Source organism: Phascolarctos cinereus, unplaced genomic scaffold (assembly GCF_003287225.1).
Source record: "Phascolarctos cinereus isolate Bilbo 61053 unplaced genomic scaffold, phaCin_HiC Scaffold_1;HRSCAF=81, whole genome shotgun sequence".
Taxonomy (NCBI): Eukaryota; Metazoa; Chordata; class Mammalia; order Diprotodontia; family Phascolarctidae; genus Phascolarctos; species Phascolarctos cinereus.
Window position 1 is genome coordinate 32,011,216 of NW_027555514.1, and position 9,249 is coordinate 32,020,464.

General features: G+C 37.8%; 1 pseudogene; it reads right to left on the reverse strand.

Moving 5' to 3' along the window:
- Positions 1-633: 633 nt before the first annotated feature.
- On the reverse strand, positions 634-999 carry LOC110197296 (large ribosomal subunit protein P1 pseudogene; annotated as a pseudogene).
- Between the last annotated feature and the right edge of the window lie 8,250 nt (positions 1,000-9,249).

Below are 9,249 nucleotides of genomic sequence, written 5' to 3' on the forward strand. Positions count from 1 at the left end.
AGATAATTCACCCCATTCTGTCTCTCCCATTTTCCTTTTCCCAGTACAATCCTCTCTCACCTCTTAATTTTATTATTTAGATAATATCCCTTCATATTCAACTCACCCTGTGCCCTCTATGTATGTATGTATGTATGTATGTATGTATGTATGTATGTATGTGTGTGTGTATGAAATTTCCTTCCAAACACCCTAACACTACAAAATTTGTAACTCTCATGAGTTACAAATATCTTCTTTCCATGTAGAAATGTAAACACTTCAACTTTAATAAGTGCCTTATGATTTCTCTTTTCTGTTTACCTATTCGTGCTTCTATTGAGTTTTGTATTTGAAAGTCAAATTTTCTATTCAGCTCTGGTCTTTTCATCAAGAATGTTGAAAGTCCTCTATTTCATTGAATATCCATTTTTCCCCTAATGGATTATACTCAGTTTTCCTGGGTAAATGATTCTTGGTTGTAATCCTAGCTCCTTTGACCTCCAGAACATCATATTCCAAGCCCTCCAATCCCTTCATGTAGAAGATGCTAAATCTTGTGTTATCCTGATTGTGTTTCCACAATACTTGAAATGTTTCTTTCTGGCTGCTTGTAATATTTTTTTTTAGTTGAGTTAAGCTTTTTATTTAATGTTACAAAAAATATTTAGTCATGTATGTATGACTAAAGCCCATGTCATCATCAGACTCCTTGTATTCTTCTTTTTTTGCTTCCTCTTTCTTATTCTCCTCAGCTGGGGCAGCTGTGCTAGCAGGAGCTGTCCCTCTAGCAGGGGCAGCACCACCAGCTGCTGTGACAGGTCCACCAACTCCTACATTGCAGATGAGACTTGCAATGTTGACATTGGACAGGGCCTTGGCAAATAACACAGGCCAGAATGGTTCAACATTTATACCTGCTGCCTTAATGAGGGCATTGATTTTATACTCCATGACTATAACACCGTCATCGGGAAGGATGAGGGCATAGTAGATGAAAGTGAGCTCGGAGATGGCCATTTCAGCAGAAGGATGAGGAGGGACTTGTTTGTGGTGGTGCTAGTCACCTGATGAAGTGAGGAGTCATCCCAATGCAGCCTTAGCTTCCGAAGAACCCAGCACCTTACAGACAACTGAAGAGCTGCTTGTAATATTTTATCCTTGACCTGGGAACTCTGGAATTTGGCTATAATATTCTTAGAAGTTTTCCTTTTGGAATCCCTTTCAGGATGTGATCAGTGGATTCTTTCCATTTCTATTTTACCCTCTGGTTCTAGAATATCAGGGCAGTTTTCCTTGATAATTTCTTTTATTTATTTATCTATCTATCTATCTATCTATCTATCTATCTATCTATCTATCTATCTATGTATCTATTTATTTATTCATTTATTTATTTAATTTTTTGGTCTAGGCAACGGGGTTAAGTAACTTGCCCAGGGTCACACAGCTAGTAAGTGTCATGTGTCTGAGGCCGGATTTGAACTCAGGTCCTCCTGAATCCGGGGCCGGTGCTCTATCCACTGCGCCACCTAGCTGCCCCTGACAATTTCTTGAAAGATGATATCTAGGCTCTTTTTTTTTTTTTTGATCATGGCTTTCGGGTAGTCCAATATTTTTTTAAAATTATATTTCCTGGATCTATTTTCCATGTCAGTTTTTTTTCCCCACTAAGATACTCAACATTGTCTTTTTTTTTGTTATTATTATTTTGGTTTTGTTTTATAGTTTCTTGATTTCTCATAGAGTCATTAGCTTCCATTTGCTCCATTCCAATTTTTAAGGAATTATTTTCTTCAGTGAGCTTTTGGACTTCCTTTTGCATTTGGCCTATTCTGCTTTTTAAGGTATTCTTCTCCTCATTGGCTTTTTGGACCTCTTTTTTTCCATTTGAATTAGTCTGTTTTTTAAGGTGTTATTTTCTTCAGTATTTTTTTGGGTCTCCTTTAGCAAGCTGTTGACTTGTTTTTCATGATTTTCTTGAATCACTCTCATTTCTCTTCCCAGTTTTTCCTCTGCTTCTCTTAATTGCTTCTCAGAATCCTCTGTGAACTCTTCCACGGCCTGGGACCAATTCATATTTTTCTTGGAGGCTTTGAATGTAGGAGCTTTGACTTTGTTGTCTTCTTCTGGCTGTATGTTTTGATCTTCTTTGTCACCAAAGTAAGATTCTGTAGTCTGGCTCTTTTTCTCTCTGTTTGCTCATTTCCCAGCCAATGGCCTGACTTTCAAACTTTTTGTTAAGGTAGGGCTCTGCTTCCAGTATGGAGGGTGTACTGTCCCAAACTTCAGGGGTTTTGTGCAGCTCTTTTCAGAGATACTTCTAGGGACCTGTACATTTTCAGTTCTTCCCAGGTGGTACAATCGAGGGCGAGGTGTCCACTCCTTTCCTGGCCTGGACTGTGTTCTGTGAGTGACCACAAGCACTGTTTTCTGCCTTGGAACTGTGAAGAGGATTCCCTCCTCACTGCCACCACAAGCTCCTCCATGCCAGCCCTCCTTCTTGCCCAGGGACCACCACCCAGAACTGCAACCCAGATCCAAGCATGGGCAAGGCAAGAGAATCCTGCCTCAGTGCCAGTGAAGAGCTCCCTGCAATATCCCTCTGATCAGTGTTCAATCCTCCCACCATCTGTGGACCAAGAGCTTTGGAAGCAGCTGCTGCTGCTGTGGCCCAAGCCGCACTGTGTTCCTCTTCCAGCCTGGTGCTACAGACCTTTTCCATCAGCCATCCAGGGTGTCTTAGGCTGGAAGTTTGTTTCACTCTTTCTTTTTGTGGGTTCTGTTGTTCTAGAATTTATTTAGTGTTATTTTTTACAAATATTTGGAGAGGTTTGAGGGAGAGCTCAAGCAAGTCACTGCTTTTATCCTACCATCTTGGCTCTGCCCCCTCTGTATTCTTCTTTAGAAGATGCCAGCCAGAGGTGTCATTCCCTGCCCTGTTATATGGCATGACAGGGAGAAAAGCATATATTCGTTCAGAAAGAGGTGATTCTAGGAGATAAGTGGGCTTCTGACTAGAGGCCTTTGCCCACTGGTACCTCTAGTATACAGCGTAGTGGATAGAGTATTGTATTGGGGTCAGAAAGTCCTGAGTTCAAATCTCATTTCAGCCTCATTTACTATATATAAGACATAGAGCAAATCTTTTACCCTCCAGATACCTCAGTTTCCTTATCTGTGAATAATAACATTAGCACCTACTAAAGGTCCTTGTGTGGCTCTAATGAGGTGATGTATGTCATACTTTAGTTGTTGTTCAGTAACTCAGTTGTGGTTGATTTTTTGTGACTCCGTGGACCACAGTATGCCAGGCCCTTCTATCCTCCACTACCTCTTGATGTCTATCCAAATTCATTAATTCCATGACACTCTCTATCCATCTCATCCTCTTGCCATCCCCTTTTCCTTTTGCCTTCAATCTTTTCCAACATCAGTGTCTTTTCCAATGAGTCTTATCTTCTCAGTATGTGGCCAAAGTATTTAATCTCCAGCTTTAGTATTTGACTTTCCAGTGAATAGCCTAAATTAATGATTCAATAATTCATAATAGTTGAACAATCATTGAAATAATTAACATAGTTTGCAAACCTTAAAGAACTATAGAAAATGCTAGTTGTTACTGTTATTTATCAATAGTCAATTATTATATAAAATGCTAGCTATTATTATTATTAAACAATAAGTAATGATTAATAGTATAATATGCTAGCAATTATTATTCTTATAGTAATAACTATTATTTAGGTAACAGTCAAACTAGTTCAAACAAATAAGTCATTGGCTTTGGGGGTACTTTGCTGTATTTTGGGGGGGAGATAGATTTTTTAAAATTTTCTTATATGTTTTTGGCTAAAAATTATTTACCTCAAGTGTCTAAAACAAAATAGACTCTGTCTTTTGATTATACATGAATTGGAATATAGGAAGACCAAAAACAAGAGTTATATGTCAGTGTCCATTTAACAATGAAATAAAGACTTATCAAATTACTTTACTTCTGTCTAGAAAAAGTAATTACAGTGACTCTTTTTTTCTCTTCCATCACAGCAATTGTGAGACTTCAGTGAAATAATGTATGTGAAATATGACAGTATATATGTAAAAAGAGCAACCAGAGTTACTCACATATCTGTCATGCCCTCTTGCTGGGGGACATGATATTTACTTGGCTAATGTCTTTTGATTGAGTCCCAATGACTGAGGGATTTCACCAAAGATGACTGGTAGCTGAGCATCAGGGCGGGAGGCAATGGAGATTAATCAGGGTCCATAAGCAAGGGACCATAGCACATGTCCTATAAAAAAGGGCCCTGAACACATACCCAACCTCAAGGAAGTTCCCCTTTCAGCAAAGTCATGGCTTCCCTGGACTATCCTCACTACCTATAAATATGATGTATATATTTCATACATATGTCATAGCTTTATGATATATGATTCTATGACAGATGACATGATTCTAATGACCTTGATGCACATCATCTCATCTTATCCTCACGCAGTTCTGTGAAATTTTTTATACTTGTCTCAACTTTATAGACAAGGAAACAGGCTGAGAAGATTTACTTGGATTTGTCCAAGGCCACACAGATAGTGGTGGAGCCAGGATTGGATCCAGGTCTTCTGATGTTTCTGATGTTAACTCTGTTGCTCTTTGAACAGACCATACTGCTCCTCAGCTTTTCCCAGTAATGAGATTGCACAACATTGGTGAGAATTGTCTTCTTTAGGAGTTGGAAGCAGGCTAGGTTCTGGATGCACAGCTTCCCAAAGATCAGAAAAGCTGTCCCCAAATCATCTATATGTGCATATGCTCCTCTAGAGATGAATAGAACTCTTCTATTCAAATCAGAGACCATCGTACATGTGGCAAGGTATCAAAGAGCACAATTCCAGAATACAATAGGATATTGTCCTCAATAAGGTCTATTATCCCTTCATCATGAAAGAGAGCCTAAAGAACCCTTAGAAAAGTTTATTTTTTCTTCAACTACTCCACTTAACCTTCCATTGAAGGTTATTTCTGTATATAAATAATAATATTATTCATTATTTAAAATAAATTTAAAATTATATATGTATATACATGTATATAATGCACATTTTTATTTCTTCGTTGTGGTGGAGGAGTGACTGTGTTCACAAAGGCCCCAAACTCTGACACTTTTTCCCAAGTGGCAAAGACTTTGGGTGCAAGACCTAGTGATGGACCCCTACATTTTGGCTGTTTGAAGATCAATCATTCTACCTCAGTAGAAGTTTTATTGCTTTCTGAGTAATTTAAAATTTTTCCCAGTAACACACAAAAACTAATGCATAGAAGAGTTCCTATGTACAAAGGTAGATGATATATATACACACACATATATACATGCACATATACGCATATATATATGTGTGTGTGTGTGTGTATACATATACACATATGTATGTGTGTTATGTTATATATTTTGCTCAAGGAGGATGAATATTATATCCTCCTTTAACAAGTAGAAAGGAAAAAAAAGATTGGCCTATGATTTAATTGGTACAAATACATTTTATTGTATTAAGTATATAAATAATTATTCACAGTACAAACTTATTGTTCTCCACCACCTCAAAAAATATAAAATAAGATCCTAGAAGGCAGGACATATTTGAAGTTCGGCTCAGTGCCCTTCTATGTAAGATGGTTTCTGGCACATTGTTGTTCAGTTGTTCAGTCATGTCAGAGTCTTTGAACCCCATGGACCATAGCACATTGATTCTATCCACGCTTTTTTTTTTTTGATAAATGATATTAGAGTGGTTCCTTCTGCAATGGATTAAGGTAAGTAGAGGTGAAGTGATTTGCCCAGGGTAACACAGCTATTAAGTGTCGGAGGTCAGATGTGAACTCAAGTCTTCCTGACTCCATGCCCAGCACTCTATGCATTGAACCACCTAGCTCATAGCAGTCCCTTAATAAGTGGTTGTTGGATAGGGAATTCCCAATGAGCAAACTATCAGGGAGGCTGGCAAATTCTATGCAGATTTCTCGAGGTCTCTTAGAGGTGGGGGCAGAAAAACCAAGTCCGAGTAACTTCATAATTTAACTAATCATGCTTTATCATATGTTACCAGGAACACAGAGCTGGTCTCTGATTCAGAGACATATGTCTTAAAGTACCCCCTCTGTTATAGCGGTCCTATGAACCTAAGCAAGACACTTGCTCTTTCACTATGCCTCGGAAACTTTTTCTTTTTAACTTTTTTTTTAAATTAAATTTCCTTAATTAACAAGCATTTGCTTTCTTTCCTTCCCACTTTCCACACTCTTTTTTTTTTAAGGGATTGAGAAGCTTTGCAAACCTTGTAGCCCTGTAATAATAGCAAGTACCCATATATTTTGTAGAGGAAATTTACTTATAGAGTCTCCTATTCCAGTATAATAACAGTTCCTGTCTCCCACCTCCCCCAAAGTAATAACTAAATATATTCATCACCTGACTAATGTTATTAATTCATTCCATAAAAAACACATTCTCTAGGGTGATATTATATCAGAAGAGACAGTCAGTTCCATAGAAACGTTTCTAAAAGTGTTTTATAGGCTGACTGATGAAATAGTAGCATTGGACTCTTCAGTCCAACAGGGACAGCTGGTAGTAGCGCAGTGGACAGAGAGCTAGTCCTGGAGTCAGAAGACCTGAGGTCAAATCTGAAGACTGTAAGCTCCTAGAGGAAGCTTTTGCTCTTTTGCCTCTTTTTGTATCCCCAGTGCTTAGCATAGTGCCTGGCACACGGTAGGCACTTGATAAATGTTTATGAATTGAAGCCAAATTAAATCCTCTGACCCTTATTAGCCATGCGATCCTAACATAACCCCTCCTTGTCTTCATTTCCTCAGCTATGAAAATTTGCATAATAATATCACTTACCTCAAAGGGTTGTTGTGAGGATCAAAAGGGATATTATTTGTAAAAAGGGATTAGGAAGGTGCCTGGCATATAGCAGGCACTATATCAACATATATTCCCTTCCCTTCAGTGGAGATTGGTTATAATACAATAATGAGGCCATGTTTAATTGACATTAAGTTGGGAAACCTTATGCAGGGCATAGCTAATGATAATTATCATCATTATACTTATTAATTTTTGTTGCTGTTGTTTAATCATGTCAAGCCTGTCTGACTCCATGTGACCCTATTGGGCATTTTCTTGGCGAAGATACTGGAATAGTTTGCCATTTCCTTCTGCAGCTCATTTTACAGAAGAGGAAACTGAAGCAAACAGGGTTAAGTGATTTGCCCAAGGTCACACACCTAATGAGTGTCTGAGGCCAAATTTGAACTCAGGAAGACAAGTCTTACTGACTCCGGGTCTGGTGTTTTTTCCACTGCACCACCTAGATGCCCAAATTATTACTGCAGAGCACTTGTAATTCCACATATGCTCTTTGTTCCATATAACCTATGAGGGATTACATTTTCCTTATGAAGAAATGAGATGTAGAGAATTTAGGTGACTTATGACTGATCACATAATAAATGTCACAGTCATGACTCAAATACAGATCTCATTTCAAGTCCTGTACTTTTTTCACTATAGTGTATCTAAGACCATCATTTTTTGAAAAGGTCATTATCTTCTTTAGGATATCTTGAATCACAAATACAAAAATGTGTTGAAAACAGTTGAGCAACATACATACATACAAACATGCATGCATATATATATATATAATATACATATGTGTATATATATACATATATACACACATATATATATATATATATATGTATGTATATTTTTTACAGATGATGGATGCAAACGAAGGTACTTGGTTTGCACATATTTCAGACAGAAAGGTCTAAGTTGCTACAGAGCTCCTTTCTTCCTCCCTCCCCCCAGGTCATATGCCTGAGGGACTTGAGAATGTACCCATTTATAGCTCTTGACTCTCTATATTTATCTTATACCTATTACAGATGGAATGACGTAGGTCCATCTGTATTTTGGTCTCAAAATATAATTATTCCCTTGACGGCAATCCCTTCATGCTATAAGGTAAAAATAGAGGAAATATTTTCTTGTTTGCATGTTTTGTGATAGCCTTGTATACACTTCAGTGACTTTTTCCTACCCTAGTCTCTGTTTTTAGCTCCTTCAGTAACATGACTTCCATTTGCCATAGGAACAGCTAGTAATTCTCTTGCTATTTTTAGGCATCTTGTTTCATCTCCTTCTTTGGCCCCCAAGCCCACAAATGCTAAAAATTCTGGATCTGTAGGGGATGATAATTATACCTCTGGCTAAAAATAATTTGGAATCAGAAAAGGCTAGAGAAGGAACTATGGATCTCCTTTCTACTAACATTTCAAATTTCGTGGGGACTTTTTTTGGTAAATATGGAATATAATGGGCAGCCAATATATAAATATCAGAAGTAATTGGTGATCATAATTCATTGCAAGGACAAACATTAATCGAGTGGACATATTAGGTATTTTGGAAAGCATATTATTTTTAGATATGAGTTAGACTCAGGGGGTGCTCGGAAAATTCTGTTTCTAGGATTCTGGGATCTCTTAGTGACCCTCCAGTTCTAAGGCTTAAGATCCTTTAGAAGGAACACTGGTAGGTACTTGGAACAAGAAGATGGATTAGGCAGTGGCTAGCTTCAGGGAACTTATATCTTAGTTGTAGAGCAAGACATATGTATCATTTCCACCTGCGATGTCCTTCATCTCTAGTTCCAAATATCTAATTCCTAAAGATGCCTTACCTACAAAGTTTTCCCTGATTTCCTCAGCTAGAAAACAGGTACTTATTCAATATTTAGTGAGTGAATTATTGAAGGAGATCTCAGTTGCTCAAGTAGACATGCTTGGTAATGCGGGTGCTTCTTTCAGTGACATGAATCCAAATCCATCCACGTCTTTCTATTCTTTGAATGATTTACCTACATCTTCCCATAATTTTGACAACATATTTAATGGGCCTTCCTCCCTTCTTCAGACATCATGTGCTCCAGTGTCACTTTTAGGTGGTCCATCATTATTACACACCTTTGCCATGTGTCCAGACAGTCTTTTTTTTTCCCAGTAAGTCATTTCTTATGTCATCTTTACCTTGCGTTTTCTTGAGTTCCTTATTTGTCATGTCTTGCAGCCTTCCACTCTCTATTGTCCTCTGGATTATAGACACTCATCAGACAGTTTTGTTCAATCCATCCTCTTTGCAAATTAGCTGGCCTATTTGAATAGGTAGCTAACCATTAGTAGGTGATGGCTTGAGTTGT